General features: G+C 34.4%; 1 long non-coding RNA gene and 1 pseudogene across 1 annotated transcript; one reads left to right on the top strand and one right to left on the bottom strand.

The window, feature by feature from the left end:
- Nucleotides 1–971: 971 nt before the first annotated feature.
- LOC104863920 lies at nucleotides 972–23,517 on the top strand. The gene is made up of 3 exons (XR_780727.2): nucleotides 972–1,031; nucleotides 15,425–15,558; nucleotides 23,470–23,517. It is a non-coding gene; the product is annotated as an uncharacterized LOC104863920 (long non-coding RNA).
- On the bottom strand, nucleotides 2,697–4,331 carry LOC104863919 (annotated as a pseudogene).
- Nucleotides 23,518–26,317: the final 2,800 nt, after the last annotated feature.

Raw genomic sequence — 26,317 nt, 5'->3', positions numbered from 1 at the left:
CCAACAATGAGTAACTGTACCATATCCCTAAAATGTACCAATAAACTCAATTAAAGCTGAAAAAAAAGAAGAATTCTGGAAATAGTAAATGAGTCAAAATGAAGTAGATTAACTGTAAAAGGAAGAATCATAAATAATGCCTAGGGACCTGGCGTGACTAGATGTGATGGGATTTACTAAGGGGGAAGGTGTTAGGGTCCAAGAGGAAGAAGATAGTGACGTATGGGAATGCTGATGTGAAGGCTGTTGGAGACAGCAATCCATCTTGCTCATGTCGACAGCAACGTATTTGTGGGCCTCTAAATACCGATCTCGAGAATACAGTCCACATTTTTAGCCTAAAGTTCAAAAAATCATTCAAAATACAGATTTTGAATTTATTTGTAACTGCAGCCATGAGAATGGACTAGAGCTTCTAAAATCTTTTCAGAATGAAAGGAGAGGCTCTAAGAAAAAAAAGATAGGATTGATGGAACTGGAGAGCCTAAAGAGTTCTGATAGAAATAAATTAAGAGAGCATTGCATCATCAAAGAAAAACAAAGACCAATTTTTCAACAAGACAGAAAACATTCAAAGGGAAGACAGAAGGCGTATAAATAAGAGGTTCTTCTTGACCTGTTTCTCAAAAGAGCTTTTGATATGAGTCAAGATTACTCATTTAGAAATAAAAATAAATTTGTGGATTTTCTCACTAAAAAAGAAAAACTGTAACTTATACAATAAAACCTCCAATCTATTCATCACTTTACAAATATATATTCTTCAAATTATGATCTACGGTTCACCATCATCAAAACTTGTTAGATATCAAAATTTGGGGTTATGTTCTAGAAAAAACACAAATCAGAAACACTAGGTTGGACTTTGTCACTTTGAATTTTGACCTGCCCTTCAGGTGATTCTGGGGGAATTTGGGAGCCAACACAAATATGAAGTACCACTTACTTGCCCATTTGCTCATTTTCTCAGACTACTGGCTTGCTTCGTAGTGCTAAACATGACATTTCTTATCATCCCCCAGAGCTAAGCGGTGAGTGAAGTTTTCAAGTCTAAAATTTGAGTATCATTTGAAATCATATTTCCATTTTATATTTAATGATCTTATATGGGGAATGCAGTAGCTGTGGCTCATGTGTGGTGACTGTATGTTTGTGACATCTAAATTGTATATTTTAGAATGTAATATGGACATTAGTGTTCCATAATAATTTCTTAAATGAAATTTTATGTGTGTGTGCACTCCTACGCATGTGTAAACACAGCTCATGAAGATTTTAAGGTGAGCATTTGTTATGCAACCTAAGAAATACTCAGCATCAGTATGTATATTGTATGCACATATTTATGTCAGCGTGTAGGTGACACAGAATCATTCAGTGATTTCTAAACTGCAAAGCAACTAAGTTAATCAGTAATATTTAGGTTCAAATCCTGTCCACTGCTTGGTAACTAATTAATCTTAGGAAAATACCATAAATTTTTGAGCCCCAGTTTTGACCACTGTGAAAGTGTTATAATATTTCCTATCGTAACAATCTATGTCCCTCCCAAAGTTTTTGTGCTGGAAACTTATTCCCAAATATAATAGTGTTGAGCCTTTAAAAGATGGTAAAATCAAGGGTTTTCCCCTAGTGATAGATCAAGAAAGTGGGGTTTTGTCTAAGAAGGAGATACTTCTAAATAATAAATCAGGACTCCCCATTCCTTGCCCAGGGGCTGCCTTTTTAATTTTTTTCTAATCTTAAAAATTATACACGTATTTACAATCAAAATCAGAATCATTTTAAAGATAAAACAAGAATTCAAAGTAATTGTAAATTGGCATTTTGAGCTACGTCTTTACACCCTGTCTTTGAGGAGGATTTCAGAAGATGAGTGAAGCAATGACCTGGGAGACTCTATGTTCTTCAAGTGTAGCCAGGTCTTTACTGCCAATGAATATAAACATTCAAAGCCTTGGCTCATTCTTCTGAGTTACATCTTCAAAAGTAATGTAATTTGCTGCTTAAATATGTAAGTCCTGTCTATACTGATCAGGAAAAGGTCAGAGAACTCCAGACTGACTTTTATTTTACATTATTTAATAATTAGAGGAATGTTACCATGAAACTTTACTGATTTGCAAATAAAAATATACAACACATGTTGTATAAAAAATAATGGAATCATGAAGCCAAAAGTTTAGATCTTATGCACAACTGTAATGGGAACAGTTACTCTGGGTGGTTTTAACCTTCTTTCAAATATATATGTGATTATATCATTTTTGTTCTTTACACCCTCCTGACCACACAAGTAGATAAGTATGTGGACCTTCCTGAGCCATTAATTACATTATTTTCTGGAGGATCCCAGATCTAGTAGGGATTTTTTCTTGACACCAAAAAGATCCTTTCAGTAATGTCATGGGGATTAAATCCAAACCGCTTGTCAACAATAACTACTGATCAAATAGAAAGTCAATGGTTATTTGTTGCATAAGTAACATTCATAAAGAGCAAAATGAAGTTTCCAGTGACATTATATGAGGCAAATTTACAAACTTTTTTCTTCAACAATGGGTCAACTTCAAAAGGCCATATAAGAAAAACATTATCTATAAATTGAGTCATCATTCAACACACTTAATGATTAAATATAGTTAAATATGACACTAGATCAAAAATGATCCAAGCTAATTTAAAGAACAATCTCATTAATCCCACAACTTAATAAGACCATCCCAGCCACATGTGATGACTTTAGACATTTCGTGAGGATGCCACACTGCACCTATGCACACTTTCTCATGAGCTTTAAATTGTCTGTATAGTTTTGTGGTCTTCCAGTCCCAAATGTTTAATTTTCCATTTCCACCTCCTAAAATCACACAGCTCATATCTGGTGAAAAGTCCACTTGACAAGCATAGCCTGCTACCATATAGCCCTTAAAATTTTTTTTCTTATTCAGTCTGAATCTATTCGGTGCTCCAAAAATTAAGATTTGATTATCCATTGATTGGCACGCTAGCCATTTCCCGTTTGGAGACAAAATAACTGCAGGCTTTGAGTGCATACTGGGTTCAGCTATACACTTGAATTCCACAGGGAGATCCCATTCCCAAACTCTTAAACTCTTATCATCAGATATACTCACAAGTCTTTTATTCTCATCAACAAAAGCAATGGTGTTGACAGCTCCCAAATGTCGATCATATTCCTGCACAATTTCTCCACTTTGAATGTTCCATCGCACAATCTTTTTATCAGACATCCCAGCCACAAAAAGATTTTGTTCATCTTAATCAGGATTGAATTTGACACAATAGGGTACTTTTCAGTTTGTGAATCTTGATATACATTGTCGAGTCAGTGTCCCAGAGTCTAAAATACCTGTCATAGGCTTGAGCTGAGGAACTAGGTTCCTGCAGTATTGAAATAGATGTCCCTAACAGCTTTACTGTGACCAATAAATGTTTGTAGACAGCACCAGTCTCCGTAAACCTACCATAGCTTAATTTTACAGTCCACGGTACAAGACAGCAATAAGTGGCCAGAGAGAGGAAACAGTCTTACTTTCTTACTTCACTGACACCCTCTCTGTGTCCATCCCACACATGAATCTGTTTTTGGGAAGGTAACACTTTTCAGGTGGCATAGTGGACTGCAGATTAACATCATCGTCCTGAGACATGTGAAGCTGGACTTGCTTTGATAGTCATGAATTTCCTTGACATGGAAGATTCTCTTCTCCCCAGGTTTCTCTTCTTCCTATTTGCCTTCCCCCCCACCTCTTTGCTGTGATTTCATCCAATTATTTTTGCTCTTCCTCTGAAGGTTTGGCTATACCTTTTTCATGCACATATTTTGCCCATGGTCCAAGAAACCGTCGATATTAGATGCATCATTTTCTTTAAACTTTGTCTTTCTGTTTTCTTCTGACCAGTTTCAAACACAGGTAAATCTTGATTTTTTTTTTCAGATTCTTCTACAGAACCAATATATCTAGCACATTCTTGACAAAGGATCTAAATGTATAACCATCTGTAACACAAGTTCTCCTTTGCTGTTCAATCATGCAATCATTGATATGAGCTGGTTCAGCATATCCAGAAAGCATATTTCTAGGAGCAGCCATTTGCTGTGTTCTAAACGGATTTTCTGGTCCAAACTCAGGAGCAAACATGGTCTCATAGGTAGGATTATATTGAACTTCCTTGACAGCAGGGTCAAGGTGAACTCCAATCTCCAAATCTTCTTTAACTGCCGCCCCTGGAGCCGAGTCTACCGCCACTCTCAGAGAAGGGTTGGCCAAAGGCGACTTAGTCAAGTACATGAGAGAGTCAGTGGCTGACAGCGGACAACAACGGCCCCCACTGTCAGAGTCTGATTAGGACGCCGAACCTGAACTATAGGAAGTGCCCAGAACTGCAATTCCTGCCCACTAGACTGCAAGGGATCAGGAGAAACTAGGCCCTGGTGGAAGCAGCAGCAGATCCCAGGTCCTGACAGATTGGGACGGGACACATTCTTCACCTGTTTTGCTAAGAAATCATATTTGGCACTTTGAAATGATAAGTTGATTAATATAAGAGCAGCAACCAAACTGGAGTTTTGGAAACTTATTCAGAGGGTCAGAAGGACGTAAAGTACTTCATAACTTTCAGGACCTAGCAGGTTAGAGGAAAGAGTAGGTCTGAAATACCTTAAAGGCCTGGAGGTTCGGATTGCTGACCTTTGACACGAATAATCGTACAATAAGCACTTGTTTAATCTCTTTAGTGTCTCTGTACTTGTATGCTGAGACTGTAAGTTCCTCAGAGCTTTATTTTTGCAAATACAGTGGAGTTGGAAATGTTTTTAACTTTTATTTCTCTCAGATATGTAAGAGAAACAGCATTCTTGATTATTTGCTTATTTTATGGGTTCTGCAACTACTGGGGAGGTAAACCTAAACAGGAATATTTCTAAATGTTTGGGAAGTATTTTTCCTTTTCAGCACCCAGGCCAAAACCTAAAGTTTTCTTTATCTTCCATCTCTAATGATATTGCAGTTTAGGCTTTTGCTGAATATTTCACTATTCACATATTCAGGCTTCAGGTGAAAGTCTGCATTGCAACTTCCTCTTTAAATTGTCCAAAGCCTTGTCTTGCATTGTATAACCCTTGGTTCCCAAGTTAAAATGATTTGCAACTATCCCCTAAATCTTAGTATTTATCAACAGCTATCATTTTTAGTTTTCCCAGATCTACCTTGGAGATTTCTGTTACTCCCTTCCAGGCTTGGCTAGGAAGTTAAAAAATAGTTGAATTTTATGGAAACTTTTAGTTTTCTGTAATAAGGGCTTTTCTGGTTGTTGAGTTTATAATATTTATTTCTAAAACTCTTTAGCAATCAGATTTCCATTGATTTCCATTGGTACACTGAGGTCTCAAATATATTGCCAAGTAAATAGAATCTAACAAGTATCAACCATTTTCTAATTCAGAGAATTAATAAAATGACCAGATTTTCTTGGAGAAGTATTTGCAGATCAGTGGTGGATAAAGCACCGGAGTAAGAGTGAGTCCATCAGATGCTAAAAATCAAAACGTAAGCATTAATCAGGTTGAAAAAAGTTCTTCCATATAATTATAAGGAACATGATTTTAAATAAAACAAATATCATTGAAGGGTTTAAATCTGGCTGGTGGGACAGGCAGCCCATGGAAAGAGAATATACTAAAGTTCTCTGGAGAACAGGAGGTCTTCAACTGCTTGGAAAGGCCCACCCACATTATTAACGGCAAGTGAATTTACTTAGTCTGTAAGTTTAATTATTAATCTCATTTTTTAAAAACCCTCATAGAAACATCAAGAACAATGTTTGACCAAGTGTCTGACCACCCTCTGGCAACTTCTGACACTCATAATTAGCCACCACAGTGCTCATCTTTGAGAATTCGTCTGATATTCTTACACATTGCTATTTCTAGGTGGCTTTTGATTTGCTTACTGTTTTGCTTTGCTGTTTGTAAGTTCCTTGTCTAGTATTCTGTCTTTTAGCATATCTTATAATACTATTTTGAAAGCTGGACTTTGTAAAATGTATCAGCTTTAAGAACTAAGTTAAAATATCAGGTTTTATACTAATCTGCCTAGAAATTGGGCTGTGTTTAATGTTTGTGTCTTTAGGTACTCATCCTGCAATCCTACAGTTCCTATAGCATCTATCTCCTCTAGTACCCTGGTTTTCTTTTTTCTGCTTGCCTGTGGTATTCTTTAAGTACTCTTCCTAAATAGAGGCTATAGCTTACAACTCTCCATCAGATTTATCCAGTGTTACTGTACTGTTTACTGGGTAGGGAAGAATGTAGAGAAAAAGTGGTCTATAATCTTATAATTATCTCTGTGTATTTTAGTGGGAGTTTGTACCTAGCCTGTGATTTCCTTGAAGGTTTTCTTAGCCTTTTCCCCCTCTATTATGTGACAGAGCAAGGCTAGAAGTTTCAGATTAGGTAACTGACTTTCTAGCTGAAATAAAGACAGCTCTGAAAAATAATAATTTGTTATAGAGATTTTATTAGAAGGTCTACTTCTAATAAGTTCTAGAACAATATAAAACAACCACAATTTTCCACACTTAAACTAACACTTCTCCCATCTTATTTAGTGACATTCTCCTCAAATGTATATTTTGCTTTAAAATGGAATTTACCTGTAGCATACTTTTACTAGTTCAGTCAATAAAGAAGTTATTTTCAAAGCAATCCTAAGTGTCTTCATCCTAAAATTCTATGCTCTTCTACTTAAAGGTGGTAGTCACTTTTACATTCCCGTGACAAAATAGCTGAGATAGCCACCTGAAGATTTTTTTTTTTTTTTGTCTCACTCTTGGTTTAAGAGTTTTCAGTATGTGATCACTTGATCCTCTCTTTCTGGTGCTGTGGTGCCACAGACCTCATAGTGGGAACGTATGGCAAAAGATGCTTGTTTACTCCTTGGCCTCTGAGAGGCACAGAGAGAGACAGGAAGTGCCTGGGATCAGTAGTCCTATCCAACACATGACTGCACGGATCCACCTTCCTTCCAAGAGGCCCCTCCTGCTGAAAGCTTTACTGATACAGAATAACACAGGGTGGTGACCACGTGAGCCTTCAGGGGATATTAAGATCCAAATGATAGCACTAAATAGTGACCATTTTAAATGTGGATGCCACACATGCTCGTAAAGAATATCTGGCATCGAAGGAAGTAAAAAGTAGTTCGCGACAGTAATATCAAGGAACAGAAAACTATACCCTGTTCTGTCTTCTGCTTAAAGCTGCAGTTTTCACTGTACTACATACATTTGTAGTTTTACTCTTTCACCATGAAACTATTTTAAAACATAGAAGCTTTACTATCAGCAGGAAAAGTAAAAGTATAACCCTCATATTTATAGGCTCTTTATTGATTCTTATTTTCAACCACTTAAAATCATAATAAGATTTAATATGGATATATCTGAAAATTTCTGAGTATATGTTAGCTGTTCTAAGAACTGTACACTATTAACTCAAGTATTCCCTATAAAATAATGGGAGAGGAGATTATTAATAGCACCATTTCAGTATTAAATGTGATTAAAAGATATGAAATGTTTTGATGGGTTAAAAAGTGGGAGTCACATTTTTATGTTGGAGGCAGGAATCAGAAACAAGACCTGCTTTCTTTATTCCCAGGTATTAAAAAATCTAGTTTAAGAGAGTTAAGAACTGTTTAATAAAACAGTTATAATTCGAGTTATAGAAGTTTAGTTAAACATTTTACATCCAAGTAGGCAGAAAATGAAAGCTAATTGGTGTGAGCATCATTTTCTCAGGAAAAGGGACATGCCCCGAAAGTGCACGTGACTCATACTCCACTAACCACTATCCAGTGCTCACCTTCATTGTACAGCATAAGACTGTGAGTTGAGCTTGTTAAGTAAGGCTGACGTCTTCTAAAACATTAGGCAGTATTTTAGGACTAAGCAATGAGGGCTTTCCTATTTGAGACTAAGGTGTGTATGTATACCTGTATATGAATAAAATCATAACGTGTATATAGTATATACATAGATATAGAAGTCGAATTTTGCTTTTTATTTTTGCTCCATGCAATTTTTGAAATCTTCCCTGTGTTTCACTTCATTCACCCAGGAGGATAAAAGGAAGCTTGAAAATGGTGTTTCTCAGTAGACAACCATCAAGTTTGAATACTTAAAATGACATTCATTCAGTAGAAGAGTAAAACACAGCTAGCTTCAAGGCTTTGAAATTCTGTTGGGATTTCAAGAGTCTGCATAACCCCACACACTATCATATGTCATTTTCAGTGTTCAGAGACCAGAAGGAATATTTCTTGCTTCTCAGTTTTCATTAATCTAGTATTCTTTTTGCATAACAGCTTAAACCAAAATTCTCCAAGGAAAAATAATATGTCAGGATGTTTTCCCTTCCTTCTATTAAAATATGGAATACAAAACATGAACTCTTAGATTGAATCTGAGGAGTTAACAAGCGTGAGAGCAATTTGAGAAAAACAAATGTTTCTTTTTTATAAGGAGTGGCTAGAATATAGCAACGGATGCCAAGTTACCAGAATATTTAAGCAATCATACATGAAATTAGGTGCTGATCCATGCTGCAGCTGTATGCATTATTTTACAAGGAATATTAACTATTTTTAGCATGTACCGGGAAACAAATTCAGATTAAATTCAAGTATCCCCGTGTTGTACCACAAAGGAGAGACACAAATAGGAATATCTTAAGTTTATAATTTAGTAAATTCTCCTTAGTCATATTCAGTTTTTATGTTGTTATAAAATAAGGTTTCTACATTCTCAAATGATATGAAAGAATTTTTAAAAGGGTCACTGAGTGCAAGAATTTCACAGGCATAATAATTTGATGCTCTTTGAGGGTATGACAATACAGTATGGTTAACTATTTTAAATTATATCTGCACATCTACAAACCATGACTGTAAATTCAGTTTGCTTCCTTGGAAACAGCTTTTCTTCTAGAAAAGAAGAACTCTGAACAAAGAATATAACAATTTCCTCTTGGGATCTGCTACCAAATTGATTAATGGTCACTCTGTCTCTGGAAGTGTTAATGACATTTTGGTATGAGTTGTAAAGTAAACTATGTGATCAATCTTCACCCCATAAGATCTCTTTTTCCATTAAAACCACACAGGTACCTATATTGTGTACCTTCAAGTCATCCTACCCCCAGTAATATATCACTAGCCCTTTTCTCTTTGGCCAAAGGTTCGTCAGCTGAAGGTGTGGCTAAATCCATGTGTACTTGAGTCTAGCAGACAGAGACCCTTCGCAAGGATTTTGAATTCTTATAACCTTTAGTGGTCTGTTTCCTCTCAAAGCCACCAGATAGAAAAAATTTTGTTAGAAATTATACTGTTTTCAGTTGTCATACATGAAAACCAAGAACCTCTCAAATTGTGAAAGAATTTAACTCTTTACTGTAATTCATTTTCTTTACTGAGACTTGTTTAGTAGTGTTCTAAGATAATGGATTTGGTTGGCTCTAAGAAAGGCCATGAAAGTAACAGCAGTTTTGTGAAAGAGAGACAAAAGAAAGAAGAAAGAAGAAAGAAAGGCAAGACAGGCTAGAAGGGGTGGGGGAGAAATTAAGAACGTCATGGACATGTTAGGAAAGGATCAGGAGACTAACCAATAGGATTTATCAGTTCTTTCTTCAGATGTACCTCTCAAAGTATGCACGGATCTGTCCGACCTATCCTATCGTGTGTGTGTACTGCTGGCAGCTAGGATCTGTGTTTTGGAAGTCAATACAGACCCCCATAAGAATATTTGTGCTCAGAGCAGGATATAGCATGGTATAACTCAACAGGCTATCAGGACCCTTCCCATTTCAGCAGAACACTCCTGGCACCAGTGTGTGCCCAGAAGATGGAATACTTTTAGAGATTTGCAGAAGATGCTGGCAAACCCTGCATAATGACTAGGTTTGGGAAAGCCAGGGCCTCTAAGTATCTTAGGTGGAGGCTATCTTGGAAAGATGTGATAAAAGTTGAATTACCACAGCCCACTTACTATTTTATTTGTGTGAAGCTGAAATTAAATACTAAATTATGTTTCAAAGACAAATTACCAACAAAGCAGAGATTCCATTTAAGAGAGAAGTTGGAAAAACCTTGGATGAAACAGATAAATTTTCTTACTTTCCAGCATGTGGTTAAAATTAGGATTTTGGCTTCCTGCAGGCCCTTATTTCATTCATTTATACAGCTGGGTACTTTGTTTTGGAGATGTAGAGAGGCTTCTTGAAAGAGCAAGAAAGTGGGGTTTTTAAAAAGCATTAAATTGGATCAGTATAGAAAATTGTTAAATCCTAATGTGATGCAGAAATCAACTCAAATGACTCCAGGGGAGTAGTTAAAGACGTTTTATACATTTTCACTGTTTAGCATAAAATGAACCAGACACATCAAATGGAAAAATGCATGTAGGTTTCTCTATTCTTCATTCTTCTCAGGCTCTGTCATAAAAAAAACTTGCACATAAATCCAAAACAAACAACAATAAACCCTTTCTTTTATAAACCATCTTCAGTTATGTCATCATTGATGGAATAAGGTTTGTGCACTGAGCCCTTGTATCTTTAGACGAATAGTCTTTCTTCATCATATGTAGCTTTTAGTGTGCCTTCAATGCTATTTTCTGAATGCTGATAGTTTTCTCATAACAAGAAAAGTCTGTCTAGCCCACTGATCAAAAATCTTTCTCAAACTCAGGGCCAACAGACAGAGCTATTTGTCAACAGCATATATTCCCCTCAGGTAATTTGGATTCTTTCTTTTCCTCTTTATAATACCTCTTTTATCAAGCCTCTTAAATTCATGCCTAGCATGTCAAGTGCACTTTAAAAGCTCCTGTCTATTACTGGCTTTGGGGAACAGTAGAGGATTAGGAGAGGACTGAAAGAGTTAATTCCTTCGGTTTCCATCCTGGAATAAAGTTAATAGGCTGCCAATAACATGGGTTATAGTTGCAAAAGCGAAAGTTATAAGTAATCCTAAAGGGAAAGAGGAAAATTGTTCCTGACAAGCTGAAATTACTTTATAAAACCTCTTATGTGTTGAAAAGCCCTGAGTTGGTCAGGGCATGGAGCTTATTTCAATGTTTAACTCAGCTGTTTATAAAGAAAATATCTTGCCCAATATCCGTTTTCCTAAGCGTGCCCTTTAACCCAGTATTTTTTGGTTTCTTTTTATTGTTGGCATGGAAACTAAGCACCACTCCACTAGACTGATCAATGCATGGTTACATCAACATAACATTTTCAGTCAAGTTCCCAGGAGCCTTCCTCCTGAATCTGTCATTTTGATTCAGATAACTAAATCAGGCTAAGCTCTGCAATGATAACGGATGACTTGCCTCATTAGCTGGCTCCTGCTGCTTGATGTTGCCAGGAAGCTCGACAGTGACTGCTTAGGATCTGGGGAGAGATAACTGTTTCTTTTTGAAATTATTTGGGTGCGTTTTTCTTATAATTCTCATCGTGCATTTTGACAGTGATTTTACAGGATGACATATGTTCCAAATCCACATGCCTGGATATTTCTACTCTAAATATAAGTCATGTGGTTGGCTTTATGAAGACAGAACCAGCTACAGGCTTAAGTCAGGAGACTTAAAAATTGTCCTTCACATGTCTCCTCTACATACTTCATGTCTAATATCATCGTAATTAATAATACTAGAAGTGTTAAGATGTCTTCCTACATGAAAGCAGATTCTGTGATGAATGCTTTCCCTAGGTCTAAAATAATATTTTAGTTGGACCTGACCATTTATTGAGCTCCAGTATATAAAATAATATCTTAAAAACTAATTATTCTTAGAAAATTTGTTTGGTGGGAAATACTCAGCAAGCAGAAAAACAAAGAATCTCATGTAGTCATCACAATCTGAATTTGAGACTCATGAAATTAGATACAATTATGCATGTGGCTGAAAGCTGCCTGTGGAAAAAAAATGAATGGGAACACACAATTGGAAGCAAAAGGAGCTCAATTAGACCACGATCAATGCTCCAAGCTGAGAGAATATGAACAAATTAAGAAGGGCTGCTTCAAATCAAGCATTATTTTAGCAATATTATGACTTTTTAAATATGGATCTATTAACAAAGAACAAATCTTTAAAACTAGTCTCATGACAGCAACATTTATATTTCCAAGTGCTTGATGACAACTTTTATTATATTTTTTTGATCCAACTTTTTCTATGAAAAATTTCCTGAACAATTTCTGGTTTCAATCTTAAGCACCCTACACCCATTCATGTTCTAGTTGTTGAACTTCAGGCAGCATTGGACATGTTCTGTGAATTCACATTCCCATTGTAAAGGATGATATTTTACAGTGTAGTTATATGGATACATCTGTTCAAATAATTATTTAAATTGTTTTTTTTTTGGCACTCATCTAAATAGGAGGGAAGAAAGATAATTAAATGGCAATTACTTTCCTCCATAATGTCCTGAATACATCAATTCAGTAAACCTGTGTGTTCATGCATGGGATAGTAAGAAGACTGCCTGGAAGTATTTTCTTTAGACATGTAATATTAAATCCTAATCCAGTAAATCTGCCTATCCTTCCACTCTGGCAATACAGTTCTCTGCTTTTCTTCCATCATCACGAAAGTCTCCCTTAAAATTTTCCACAAATTTCCATCGGGTATGAAACCATCATCTATTTGGAACCAAGTACAGGCTTTCTCTCTGCTTGAAGGTGAACTGTTAAACTTTACAGAATAAACTTATGTAAGACATGGGATAAATCTGTTTAAATATGTGACACCAAGCCCAAAACAAGTGTGAAACATTATACTCATGAGTGCCTCTCCAGGAGCTTACTTTCATCCTAATATAACTTGTTCCTTTTCCCACCTATGACCAGACTTCTCACATGTTCTTTCACCTTCCTACCAAGGCATTTTTTTCCTCTTTAATAGGGAACATAGAAACCATTAATTAAGACCTTCTAGAGCTTTCCTCCAACTAGTTAAGTAGAAGTTTCTCTGACTCTCATTTATGCTTTGTATGGGTCACTTTTTCTTGGATTATTGGCATTCTATAGGGTATTTTCAACTTGGCTCTTTGTATTATGTCATTATCTTAAAATTATATAAGTATTTAAATACATATTTCTCATTATCTCCTACCCTTTTAGATACTTTCTAATCCCCCCCGCCAAAATTGCTCGTATATATAGATTATTCTTTCTCATCATCTTTCCAAACATTCGAACATCTGGGTCACATCCTTACAAGGGCATTGAACATGCTCTGGTCCAAAGTATTGAATATATCAGTCACTTTTCACTTTTCATCCTATCACAACTCTGAGCAACAGGCCTCACAGTTGACATTTGCCTTCTTCTCAAAATAAATTATATGGGTTTAGCTGATACAGTACCAAAATGTCCTGAGTTTATTTCTAGCTTGATTATTTTTCTTTCTCTGCTTTTCCAACTCTTCACCCTCTTGTTCGAATAATGTTTGTGGGTCCTCTGAGCTTTCAGTCTTTCTTCATTTCATTCTTTAGTTTCAGTTTCTGGATAATCTCATTCACTCTCAGAGCTTAATATATCTTTGTGTTGGCATCACTCACATTTATAAAAGTAGTTGTAATCAAAATATACACTGAGTGATTAACTTAAAATGATTACAGTAAAAGACACATTACCACTAATTGCCAGCAACGTACTCTATCTCAGTTTGAAAAGACTTATCCCAACACTTGCCACTACTTGAAGTAGTTCTGGAAGTCCTCTTTTGTGTTTTTATGAGTTATGAACCATCCAAAAAACTGTCATCCAATAAAGAGGCAGAATCACAAAAACATCACTGTGTGTCCTCATCCATCTGACTCAACAGATCTGACACCCTGCATCTTCTAGTCCTTCCCTAAAATCAATATGACCGTGAAAGGTAATTGTTGCCATTCGAAAGGTACTTACTTAAGGACACTGAAGCAGCCATGGCAACAGAACTCCAGAGTGAGGACTTACAGAGCTACTTCAGAAAGTGGCAAGAGGGATGGGAGGTGTGTAAAGTGAGTGGTATATATTTTGAGAGGGATTCACACTGTGTCTATTATGTTGCAATTTCTATGATTTTAAACTTTCACTTTGTTTTTTGATCACACCCTGTACCGTTTAAAGACCTCTGTTCAATTTTGCAGAGATAAAAGTCAAACTGTATCCATGAAATCTCCTCCGGGCAGCCCCTGGGTAAATTAAACTTCTGGAAGAAAATTCTTTTTACATGGTTGCCCCTTAAATGATGTGCTAATTTTGCTTATGTTTGTTTAGTATTGTTTTACTCCCATAAATGTGCTAGAAGATGTTTAGAATATTTTTTTCTATTATAATTAATTGAAAGCCTAAAAGTAGCTCTGGTATTTTCTAGCAAATGCATTTGAGATTCAAGTACACATTATAAGAACATAAGAATATGAATACAATGAGTATCATTTTATGAAAATTAATTTGAATGTTTTGGAAATTTTTGATGTGAGTTTCTAAAAACAACTCATCCCATGACATATGAACTGTAAAACAAAATATCTAGGAGAAATAGAATTTATAAATATCAATGAAGGTTTAGGACTAAGTTATTAAAATAGAACTAAATCATTAGAACTAAATCTTTGTTCAGATTTCAAATAAGCCAGATATAGCTAAAATATAATAGAATATTGCTGTGGGTGTGGTTTCTACAAGACAGAAATCAGAAATTTCATCAGTAGGATCTATGTCTAAAAATGGATATATTTGTGAATATTTTCATGCTTTAAGCCAAAATAAATGTTAAAGATATAAGTTGCAATGAAATTTAAGTGGAATGAATTTCAACAGCATAAGCAAATATTGTTAATTAAACATGCATTTGAATTTTCTCAAAATTTTGCCAATATTAGTTAATAAGTTTAGTATGATCAAATTTTAAAACACCCATCTTACATCCAATTGAAATAATCTCCCTTCAGATAAAATCTGATGAGGAAGAAATGGGAGTAAAAGGAATTTCCGTAGATGATATTTTTTATAGTTGTATTCAACACCCTTTCTATGGCAATCCCTTTAGTTCTCATGAGTCAGAAGACAGAATTACTTTGGGCGACTCCTGCAAGCAATCTTCCCTGCAGAGTTACCTGCTCTTTGGGATGCAATCCCTACATAAATTAAGCTTTCTCATGGTATGTTCCTAGACAGTTCCTGCTAGAATTCTCTCACTCCTGTGAGATGGTACTTTTCTTTGTAGATGGGTGAATAGACAGATACATACACGCATATCTTTAGCACTGAAGTACTGATCATGTATTTTGAAAATGTCCCTCAGGCTTGGCTTATTAGATGTCTTTCTCATGACTACACAGGAATTACGGGATTTGCTATAGATTCTGGAGTTGAGACCCACCGTGGCAAAGTGCCGCTTGGCTAATGTGGATACAGAAGCATACGCTTTCAAGCACGCTTGACTTGGTCACCTGGACTAAGTGATCCTTTTTAAGTGAGTAAAGTTAGTCTTTTTTGTTGTTGTTGTTAAGGATGGAGTTTATATAATGTATTTTTCAAAGAAGTCATTATGTGCAGCCTACCTTTAAAAGATAGGTTCACAATTATACAAAAATATATAGCTGAACAGCTGAGTAATTTACAAGCAAACATTTTGTTACCACCACCCAAAGGACAGAAGATTACTACCATTCATAGCCCATTTTTTCCATCTTCCAACTGCTCTCTTTTCATTTGCACAACATAATTGATAACCTGATTCCAGAAAAGTCACTTTCATCTGTCTTTTCTGTGTTACCATTCAAGCAAGTAACATCTAAAAGCTATAGTTTGATTTTTGACTACTTTTGAACCTTATATAAATAGAATCATGTATTTTACATTCTAGTAAACTTTAGTAAGATGATTTGGAATTTAGTGAAAAAATAATGTAGTTTCTATATGCCCTACATCATCTTTCCATGTTTTTTATCTTAAATTGTATAAAACAAGGTATATATATCAGCTAATGAATGGATATTAATATATGATTATTAACTAAAGTTCATACTTTGTACTTCTTTGGTTTTTATCTAATGTTCTCCTTTTCTATAACATGTCTGAATTTAGATGATACTAAAATGAAATCATTTTTTTCACACTCAGAAAAATTAACAGAGAAAATTACGGGGAAGGGGAGCTCATTCCTGCCTAAGTCCTTTCTGAAGCACTCTCTGCGGGTCCCATAAAGGTTTATTTTGTATACCTCACAGGTATGCACAGCTCTCTGTGATATAGTTTATCTTTTACTTTCTTTAAGACTGATGTGATTCAATGCAAGATCTGGACAGAGTTCTTGCTCACCAGCTGTACTTCCACCAGGAGCTAACTCCTGACTCCGGTCTTCGTGATCAATGAATTTCATATCTAAGTAGCTTATATAAATTATGCTGGTTTTCCTTTTAAATGTTTCCTCTTGCCTTAATCTTCTTAAACAGGCCATAGCTTAGTCTGGTGCACACCCTGTTACTGCAATAGTTATAATGTATCTTTGTGTATTCTTCACTGTGGACATCATATGCTACGTGGGGTACACAGTGTATTAAATAATCGCATCTACTTAAGATTATAACCCTTTCTCAAACTTTCCTCATTTTCCTCAGTCTTGGCTGATTTTAGAAGGACTGCTGTGTGGGTTATAGAATGTCCCCCAGTTTGTCCATTAGATGTTTTTATTTCTCATGATTATATTTTGATAACAGGTTTTTGAAAAGAAAAACAGACAGAAAATGCCATTAACATCCCATCATTTCAAGGATATTTATTTTCAGTATCTCTAATCACTGATGATTTTAGTCTTGGTCATATGGCTCTTGTGATTTTTAACAAGATTTTCCTCTGTGAAGTTAGTTTTGTTTATCCATCCCATTTCCATAATGTACATTTTGCATGAATTTGTATGTGCAGTCTACATTTAAGGGGTAGCAATATAGCTATACTGCAGCTCCTGGATGCCACAGTATCAATATAAATTATTTGCAATTTATCTGCATGGAGCATTTTGTTCTTATCTTTCATTTTTTATTTATTATATGTTTCTTTAGGTCACTGTGGACTCATGAATTATTTTATGTTTTGAGTTATAATACAATACTATGTTATTTATTTTGTTGCTTAAACTTTTCCAGGCTTAAACTTTGGTCACTTGGGGCTCTTACATTTGACTTCTGTATTAGTCACTTTCCTCTCAGTGGGACAAAATACCCAGCACCTAAAATTGAAAGGAGAGGGAGTTTATTTTGTCTCATGTTTCATGTATGTCAGTTCATGTTTGGTTGGTTGCCAGACAGAAAAGGCATGGCCATGGGCCAAAGCACAGAAAAGCTACTCAATCTTTGGCAGACAGAAAGCAGAAAAAAATGGAGGAGTTGGGGACAAGAGTACACATTTCCAGGTTACAAAACAGCAATGTAGCTCCAGCTAGGTCCCACGTTCTAATAGCACAGTCAGCCCCTGAACTCATACATGGATGAATTCTCTGATGAAGGTAGCACCCTCTGATTCAATCATTTTCAAGACATATGAGACTTTTGGGGGACATTTCAGATCTAAACCATGACAACTTCTGGGCTCTTTTGTCAGCCATCTCCATTGTTTTGTATTTTGAGCATTTTCATAATTGCTGGCACTCTAAGAAGCCCCAAGCTTATTGAGTACTTTTCCTCAATTAAATTGAGAATCAGTCCTTTTGCCAAGGACCCTTGGTTTTGTTTGTTAACATTACAATTTATTTTTAATGTGTGACGTCCTCTGTTGAGCATTATATTTGAGAGACGCATTAGTGCTGTGCTTAGCTTTACTCTGTGTATTTTTGGCTTTATACCAGAGATCACCAAACCATTGACTTTGGGACAATTTTGGTCTATTTTTGCTTTCTAACTGTTTTGGTAGAATACAATCACAATTGTTTATTTGTACATTTTTAAAGACTACTTTTATAGAAAAAAGTTGAGTATAATTAGCACTTAACAGTGAGCTGTCTCCAATTTGAGGTTCTCATAAATTACACTACAGGGAATATTATTGTACACATTTTGTGTGTGTGTGTGTGTGTGTGTGTGTGTGTATCAGGGATTGAACTCAGGACCTTCTGCTTATGAGGCAGGCAGTGGGACCAATGAGCTAAATCCCCGGCACCTTATTATTTACATTTTTTATATTTGTTAATTTATATTTTGTGTGGCTTTCTAATTCTAATTGTGAATTGCTAGCTAATACTATTCTTATGTTTAGCTTTGGTTGATACTTATAAGAAAATTGTCAAAGTTATATTTGCAATTTATTATATTGAATATTTCTAAATTTTTGGTACATTTGAATTTTTAAGTTTTTTTATTCTAGCACAAAGTATAAGGTGATATTTTGGTGAATTTAATTTGTTTTGCTCCTAATTAGAAGCTTAAATTTTTAACATTTGTATTGACTAATTACATTTTTGTGAAACATTTATTCAAATTACATGATCTTTTTTTTTTTTCCTGGGTGGGTTGTAAAATAAACACACAGTATTTAGTATTTTTCTTATATGTGTTGGAAATATATTTTCTCTATTTTTTTTCCTTCTCTGATGGTAAAGAGAAATTCTTAATTTCATTCTGGCTAATACTGTATTTACTTATGTCTTTATGTTTAATTTTTTTCTCATTTAAGGAATCTTTTCCTACCTTGAGAACACAAATATAACATCTATAATATTTTTTCTAGCTTTTATCTCTTGTCATTTCATTTCTAGATCTATAATTAAACTAGAATATATTCTTTTGTATGGTTTAAAGTAGTGATCAAATACCCCTGTCCTTTTATATTGAAATCTAAATACTTAGTACCATTTATTGAAAAGCCTCTCACTTCTTCCTCTTCTATCTTATTATTGTTTATTAAATCTCAAATTCATATAATTAAGGACCTTTTTAGGATTTACATTTTGAAAGTCTGGATTAATTTAGCTATTATAAAGTAAAACTTCACATCACAGACCAAGTTCACTCACTTCAGTGATCTACTTAACCTGTGTCATGTCTGTTCCTGAACTATATTGCATTTTATAATTTTGAGCAACTAACAAAAGCATCAATAGGACATATATAATTATTATGGTGGGGCCAGGGATTTAGCTCAGCAGTTCGGTGGCCTGCCTTGCAAGCGCAAGGACCCAAGTTCAATCCCTGGTACCAAAAAAATTGATAATAATAGTAATAATAATAATTATTATTATTATTATGGTGGAGAGAACACTGGAACACTATGTCAGACTGAGGAAATTCTACAAGTTTTAATTTCTCAATTTATAAACATATCTGATAATCACTTGGACAATCTGAACTAATAGCACAGGAAGTAAAAAAAAACAGGTGAATGAGGCTCTAGAAATATTCAAAACAGAAATAATTTTCAAGATTAAATACATGATCATAGCCTTTAGAAGAGAAACATTTCATATATATATATATATATATATGCATAGGAAATAAATGGAAACTATGAAGGCCTAATGTAAGAAAGAAATGGAATCCATGAAACAGATTCAAATTGATATCCAGGAGATTAAAAACTGTATTGAAAGTATACATAGCAGACAAACCCAATCTGAAGACAGAATATCAGATAGAGAAGACAGGGTGGTGGTCAGTGACCATGAAAAGCAAGATCTCTTAAAAATAGTAAGGGACCATGAGAAATCAATCCATCAGCTCCTAGTTGATGCAAAGAAGAATATAAGATTAATAGGAGTCCAAAGAAATAGCAGGAGAAGACACAAATGACAAAAAAACATGTTCACAGAAGTAATAGAAAACTTCCCAAACAGAGCAAAAGAACTTAACATACAGATAAGTGAGGCATATAGAACTTCAAATAGTTATGATTAAAAAAAATGCCTAGACGTGTAATATCAAGATCCCAGAAACCCAGCAGAAGTACAAAATATTACAAGCAGTTACAGAAAAGAAACAAATTACATGCAAAGGAAAGCCCATTTGAATCACAACAGATTTTTCAACCAAACCCTCAGGTCAAGGACAGCCTGGAGTGAGGTATGTCAAGCTTTAAAAGAAAACAGCCTCCAACCTAGGCTGATGTATCCTGCAAAATTATCTTTCAAAATTGATGGAGAAATAAGATAATTTCATGACAAAGAACACCTGAGAAACTTCATGAATAACAAACCAGAACTCCAAACAAAATTTTTTAATATCCAATTAAGGTCACAACTCCATGAGGCCCAGCAGAGCAAATCCAATAGGCAGAAATTTAAAGGCAGAGGGAGAAAAATAAAAAAGAACCAACAACAGGAAAGTAACATGATAATGATAAGTAAATACATATCAGTTATAACTATCAATGCCAATGTCCTCAATTCATCAATCAAAAGAAATAGACTGGCAGAGTGGATAAGGAAGCAAAATCCAACAATATGCTATAACAAATCCTCAAATAGCATGGGGACTAGCACAAAAAATTAACAATTAGAATCTCATCTTTTTAAAAAGTTTCTTCACTGCCAGAGAACTCATAAGCAGAGCTAAGAGACAAACCACAATGTGAGAAAAAAAAAAATTACCAGCTATTCCTCAGACAAAGGTCTACTATCTAGAATATACAAAAAACTTTAAAAAATCAGACCCCAAAATATAAAGACCTAAGTCAAAAATAGGTATCTGAAATTAACAGACATTTCTCAGAAAAAAAAGTAAAAGCAGCAAATAAACATATGAAAAAATATTCAGCATCACTGGTCATTCAAGAGATGCAGATGAAAACAACACTGAGATTTCATCTCACCTCAGAAAGAATGGCTGCTATGAAGAAATCAACTGCCAGGGATTTAGCAAGTGCGGGGTCCCAAGTTTGATCCTAGGTAGGAAAAAAAAAATATTGGCAGGGTTGTAGGGAGACAGGAACCCTTCTTCACTGTTGGTGGGAGTGCATACTGGTGCAACCACTGTGGAAATCAATGTGAAGATACCTCAAACCACTAGGATTAGAGGTCCTATTTGACCCAGCTAGTCCTCTGGTGAGTATCTTCCCAAAATAATTAAAGAATCACACCACAGCGATATAGTATTGTGCATGTTTACAGCAGCACAGTTTGTAATAGCTAACATTTAGAGACAGCCCAATTGCCCATCAACTGGAGACTGGGTAAAGAAGATGTGGGTTTTCTTTGTTTGTTTGTTTGTTTTATTTAATAAAATGGAGCACTACTCAGCCATAAAGAATGAGAAACTAGAGCTATTTATGGCTAAGTGGATGCACACTGATGCCATACTCTTAAATGAAATTAATAAGACGCACATGTATAAACACTGAATAGTTTCTTATGTGAAAAACTAAAAATGTAAATAAGGAGCAAAATGTATGATTAATGCTGTGTAATAGAAAGAAAAGGTCTAAAAGAGTAGAGGAGGTGGGAAGGGTACGGGAAAGGTAAAAAGGAAAGACAATACGAGAAAAGGAAAATCATGGAAACAATATCTTTGTAAACAGCAAGGGTGGAGGGGGTGAAAGGAGTTCTGGGGAGTGGGGAAAAATAAGAACCAAGATAGGTCTTTTAAAGATACAAGATACCAAGGATGAATGTAACTACGTAGTATTCCTAAATTGTACCAATAAACATAATAAAGATAAAAAACATGATGAAACTCCTTATTATTTAGAAGTGTTCAATTTCTGTGAACACTGTCTTTTCTAATTGGGTTTTGTACAAATTTCTTTAGACTTGTTCAAAGATAGTGATACATTTTCTGCTATCATGAATGATTTCACAAATTTATTTCTATTATTTTTCTTGTATGGGTATAATTTTTAAAATATTCTGTTCAAATATAACATTTCCTAAATGTTTATCTTCTTTTTAAATAATGAGAGATTATATTACTCCTTTGCTATGCTTTATACCTTCTAATTTTTTCTCATGTGTACATTATTAGTAAAAGTGTTATTGGTAGTCATTGTTCTTTTTTTTAATCTTGATTTCAAAGGATATGATTCCAACATTTTGCTGTTTAGTAAGATATTCTGTAAAGGCTTAAGAGGATATTATATATCACAACAATGATGGTACTAAACTAGGTAAGGAATCCTTGTTAATGGATTCACAATGATGGTACTAAACTAGGTAAGGAATCTTTGTTAATGGATTTGGATCCAATCAATGATGTTTCTGCTCTTGAGAAAGCCTATTTACATCATGGGAATATGGGAAAGTGCATTGTCTTTTAAAATACCAGTCTTAAACTCCCAAAACCAACTCTAATTTCTCCTGCTATAGTTGCACATTTTAATAAATTATGAATGTAATTGTAATAAACTTGGATTATAAATTTTAGAGTATAATATTTCTATAGGTCAGATTGGCATGTATATTTTCCCTGTTTGATTAAAGTGTAGTATCAAGATTATGGTACCTGTCTACAATGAATTATTCCATGTTGTCCTTTTCTTAGGCTATGGAAGAGTTTGTATGGGATTGCCATTGCTTAATATATTTAGATAACTATGCTCATAAAATTTTGCATTGTATATTTATTTTCAGGAGTATGTTTTCAATTATGAATTTGTTTTTAAATTTTATTTTGTTCTAGTAAGAACATTCAACATGAGATCATTCTTAAAATTTATGTCTACAATCCCTTATTCTTTAGACTGCAGTCTTTGAGTTTATACTATTTTCCTCTGCAGTATATATCAAATCTTCCAACAAATATTTATAAAGTAGTGCTTCACTTTCTCTAGTCATTAATACATAAAAAGCAGATATTTTTTAATCCAGCAGTAGTGTAAATTGTTTATATTTTATTATAAAAGAAGACAGGTAATTTAGAAAGTTTCATTCATTACTCAAAGTGAAGTATGTGTTAGTTTTTCCATGTGAGGTGTTCATCACTTAATGTGTATTGTAACACTGCAGCAATCTCTACCTTGTCAAGTGGCTTTGGTTCAGAAGATCACTGAGCTTGTCAAAATATTTCTCTGGTGGAGGACATTTTTGAAGGCAAATGTGAAGTTTTGTGAGGAGTAGTACACAATTTAATGATTTGGCAACTACTCTGTGCAACAGAAAAATATGATAATCTCCGACCCAGATTTTAATTTTCTACCTCTTTTGTAGTCTCTAAAAAAATATGAGTCATGGATTTTTGGATATGGGCTTCAGAATTTCAAAATTTAGTTTTAATTTTTATACATTGTTATTTTTGCTTTTTGGTCTTTAGAGATGGATTGACTTTAAGGATTTTGATTTTGTGATATTTCAACGTTTGAGATTGTGGTGTTCAAAACTGTGTTTTGACAGTTTGATTAACACTGGTCAATTTTAGGGGACTCTATGCCAAATATCTAATGAGACATGCTCAATTGTGCTCTCCAGGATCAAGGTGGTCTTCTGTGATTCTCCAGTTCAGTAAGAAGCCATATGGTGAGTGAAACACATGTTATGTCCTGTGACCTCATACTCTAATGATGATGCTTACTTAACACCTTCCTTTAACTGGTGGGCTGGTATTAGGGTAGAGAAAAAAGCAAATTCACTCCAACAAATAGAAAGATGATACAATAAATTATTAACTTCTTCAAGTAATGTTCACCCCAATAAATTAATGGGGCAAATCAACAGATTTACCAGGTTCACCCACTGCTGAATTCTAGGCAGAATACTTAGCAGCTGTGTACTGACATTACAATGTATGCGAGACTAACATTTATTATCTTCTCTTTTAGTGCTTTAATCAAGCTACTTATATTATAAAAATGAAATGTACATAATCCTGTTATATAAATATTATTTTATGATTCCTTAATTTACCAATTTATTAGGTAAAGTCAAATAATTTCTTCATTTCTGCCGACTGCAAGAAAGGCTATTAAATTTATGAGAGGCTATTCTCTCATTTTCCATGTGTTTTTCACTTTATTGTTTTTCTGTCTGGCTCCAAATTTGTTTTTCTCCATTTATTTATTTATTCATTTATTTATTTAGGCATCAGGGATCAAACTGGAGTACTTGCCCTTTTTTTTTCTTCATTTAGATACTTTTCTTTCCTCAAATCTTATATTGAATATATTGAGTTTTAACCTCAAAAATGTATACTTTATCTCTTTACTTCTTTCCATGTCTTCCTCTACAACACACACTGAAATCTATTTCATTTCTTTTCTGCCTCATTTTAAAGACATACTAATTATTACATCAGATTTAATCTTTAAAACGTTTACAAAATGTTACAAAAATATGTTGACATATTTTTCCCACAGTGACACAATGAATATTGTACAACATAATGCATTTTGCTTGAAATCATTTACTTCTTAATTACTTCTTAATTCACTCAAAATTAAGTGCTCTGCCATAGATTAAAGACTAGGCATTGCTTCATTTCCACATTATTTTCACATCTTATGCTGTCTGACCCTCTACTGCCTCTTCTGAAGTTGCAGTATCTGCTCTGTTTTTCAGGGAACCCAAATTTATTTCCTCCCCTTGCTTTTATTCTCTGCCTGAAGCATTATCCCTATCAATCTTCAGATAGCTGACTCATCACTCATTCTTATCTCATAAGGGATACTTATCCCTTAATAATGCTGTGTGTGGGTGTGGGTGTGTGTGTGTGTGTATATATGTGTGTGTGTGTGTGTGTGTGTGTGTGTGTGTGTGTGTGTGGGTGTGTGACCAACCTTGCCACTACCTGGATTTTCCCTTTTGTTGTTACCAACTTACATAAAATATTTCTAATTTAACACAAAGCCAAACAAGTTTAACATTATACATTATTTTAATAACCTACAAATTTAAGAGGTGAAACATCTCTCATTTACATTGTGTGTGTCACTCTTGAATAAATACTGAGCCAGGATTTAATATATAAGTAAGAATTCAATAAATATAACTTGTCTTTCACATGGTAATTATCTGAGGAAAAGTATATTTACTTTTCAAAAGAATTAATAAATTGTATTTGTTAAAATGAATTAACAAAAAATAGCGTGGTGAGAATACATTTTGTAATGTTTCATTGCCTGTACTGAACTTTAAATGTATATGTCATGGTCATGTAAATAGACACTAGGTGGTATTTAGGGCATTATACACTCAGTGCGTCTTTTAAAATTCTTGGGTTAAAACCTAATACCCACTGGGATGGCATTAGGAAGTGGTAAGGTCATGAGAACACAGGCATCATGCATTATAAAAGATACACCACAGATCTCCTTTGCCTCTTTCACCTTATGAGAAAGATGCCCATCTATGGGGCAAAAAAGTGGCTCTTCCCCAGGCAACCAATCTACCAGCATCTTCATCTTAAATTTTTAGCCTCCAAAATCATAACAGAACCTCGTTTTCTCTCCCTCTCCCCCCTCGCCCTCCCCGCTCTCTGTTTAACTGTCTGCTTCTATCCTTCTGCTGAATTACCAGAATTACTACTCTTTGAAGCAATCCTGGTTACAATACATTTCTGAGTTTTGGAGGAGAAAAGGTAATTAGTTGAAGATATTGACCCCTAATCCAGGTGACACTAAAAGTACAAATTAAAACTGACAAAAATTTAATGTCACGTAAATTTAGTGTCTTTGTCAAAGGAAATATTTCATAAATTTTAGATTGTCTTTGAGAACGTGAATAGTAACTGAATCTTACCATTGAAATATAAATTCATCACTCAGCCAAATTCATCAGGGTAAACCAAATGACTCATACAAGTTGATATGCAAGAGAAAATGGTAACAGATTTTATGTATATATAAATATTGAACACCGCTGAAGGCTATATATCCTCAGCTATCATTTAATTCATTGCAATGATGTTTTATAATCTGCATCCTACTATGACATAAAAAGTCTCCTCATATAAAATTGCTCATGTTTGTAATGTTTGCCAACGTTATTTCCAAAGTATCATAGTATGTTATATAATACTGCGATATAATAATAGAAAATTTATACAGGCCAATTTTTAATTAAAGGAGTTATAGTATAATGAAATTACTGAATAGTCAAGGTGTATATTTTAGTATCATTTTAAGATTATTTTCTACCTAGCTGTACAAATTCATATCTAAAAATCATAGTTTTGGTACTGTGTTCTGTTTCTGCTTTTTTTTTAAAGTAAATATATCCCTTAGATGTAATTACTGAGTAACAATTGCAGAGATTCAGCTAACACTGAGGGCCAATTGTGGTTCTAAGAAAATTTCATAAGGAATAATTTATTTAATGTTTA

This window comes from Fukomys damarensis, unplaced genomic scaffold (assembly GCF_012274545.1).
Source record: "Fukomys damarensis isolate Sample0158 unplaced genomic scaffold, DMR_v1.0_HiC HiC_scaffold_14, whole genome shotgun sequence".
NCBI classification, from domain to species: Eukaryota; Metazoa; Chordata; class Mammalia; order Rodentia; family Bathyergidae; genus Fukomys; species Fukomys damarensis.
This window is presented reverse-complemented; position numbering and strand designations above follow the sequence as displayed.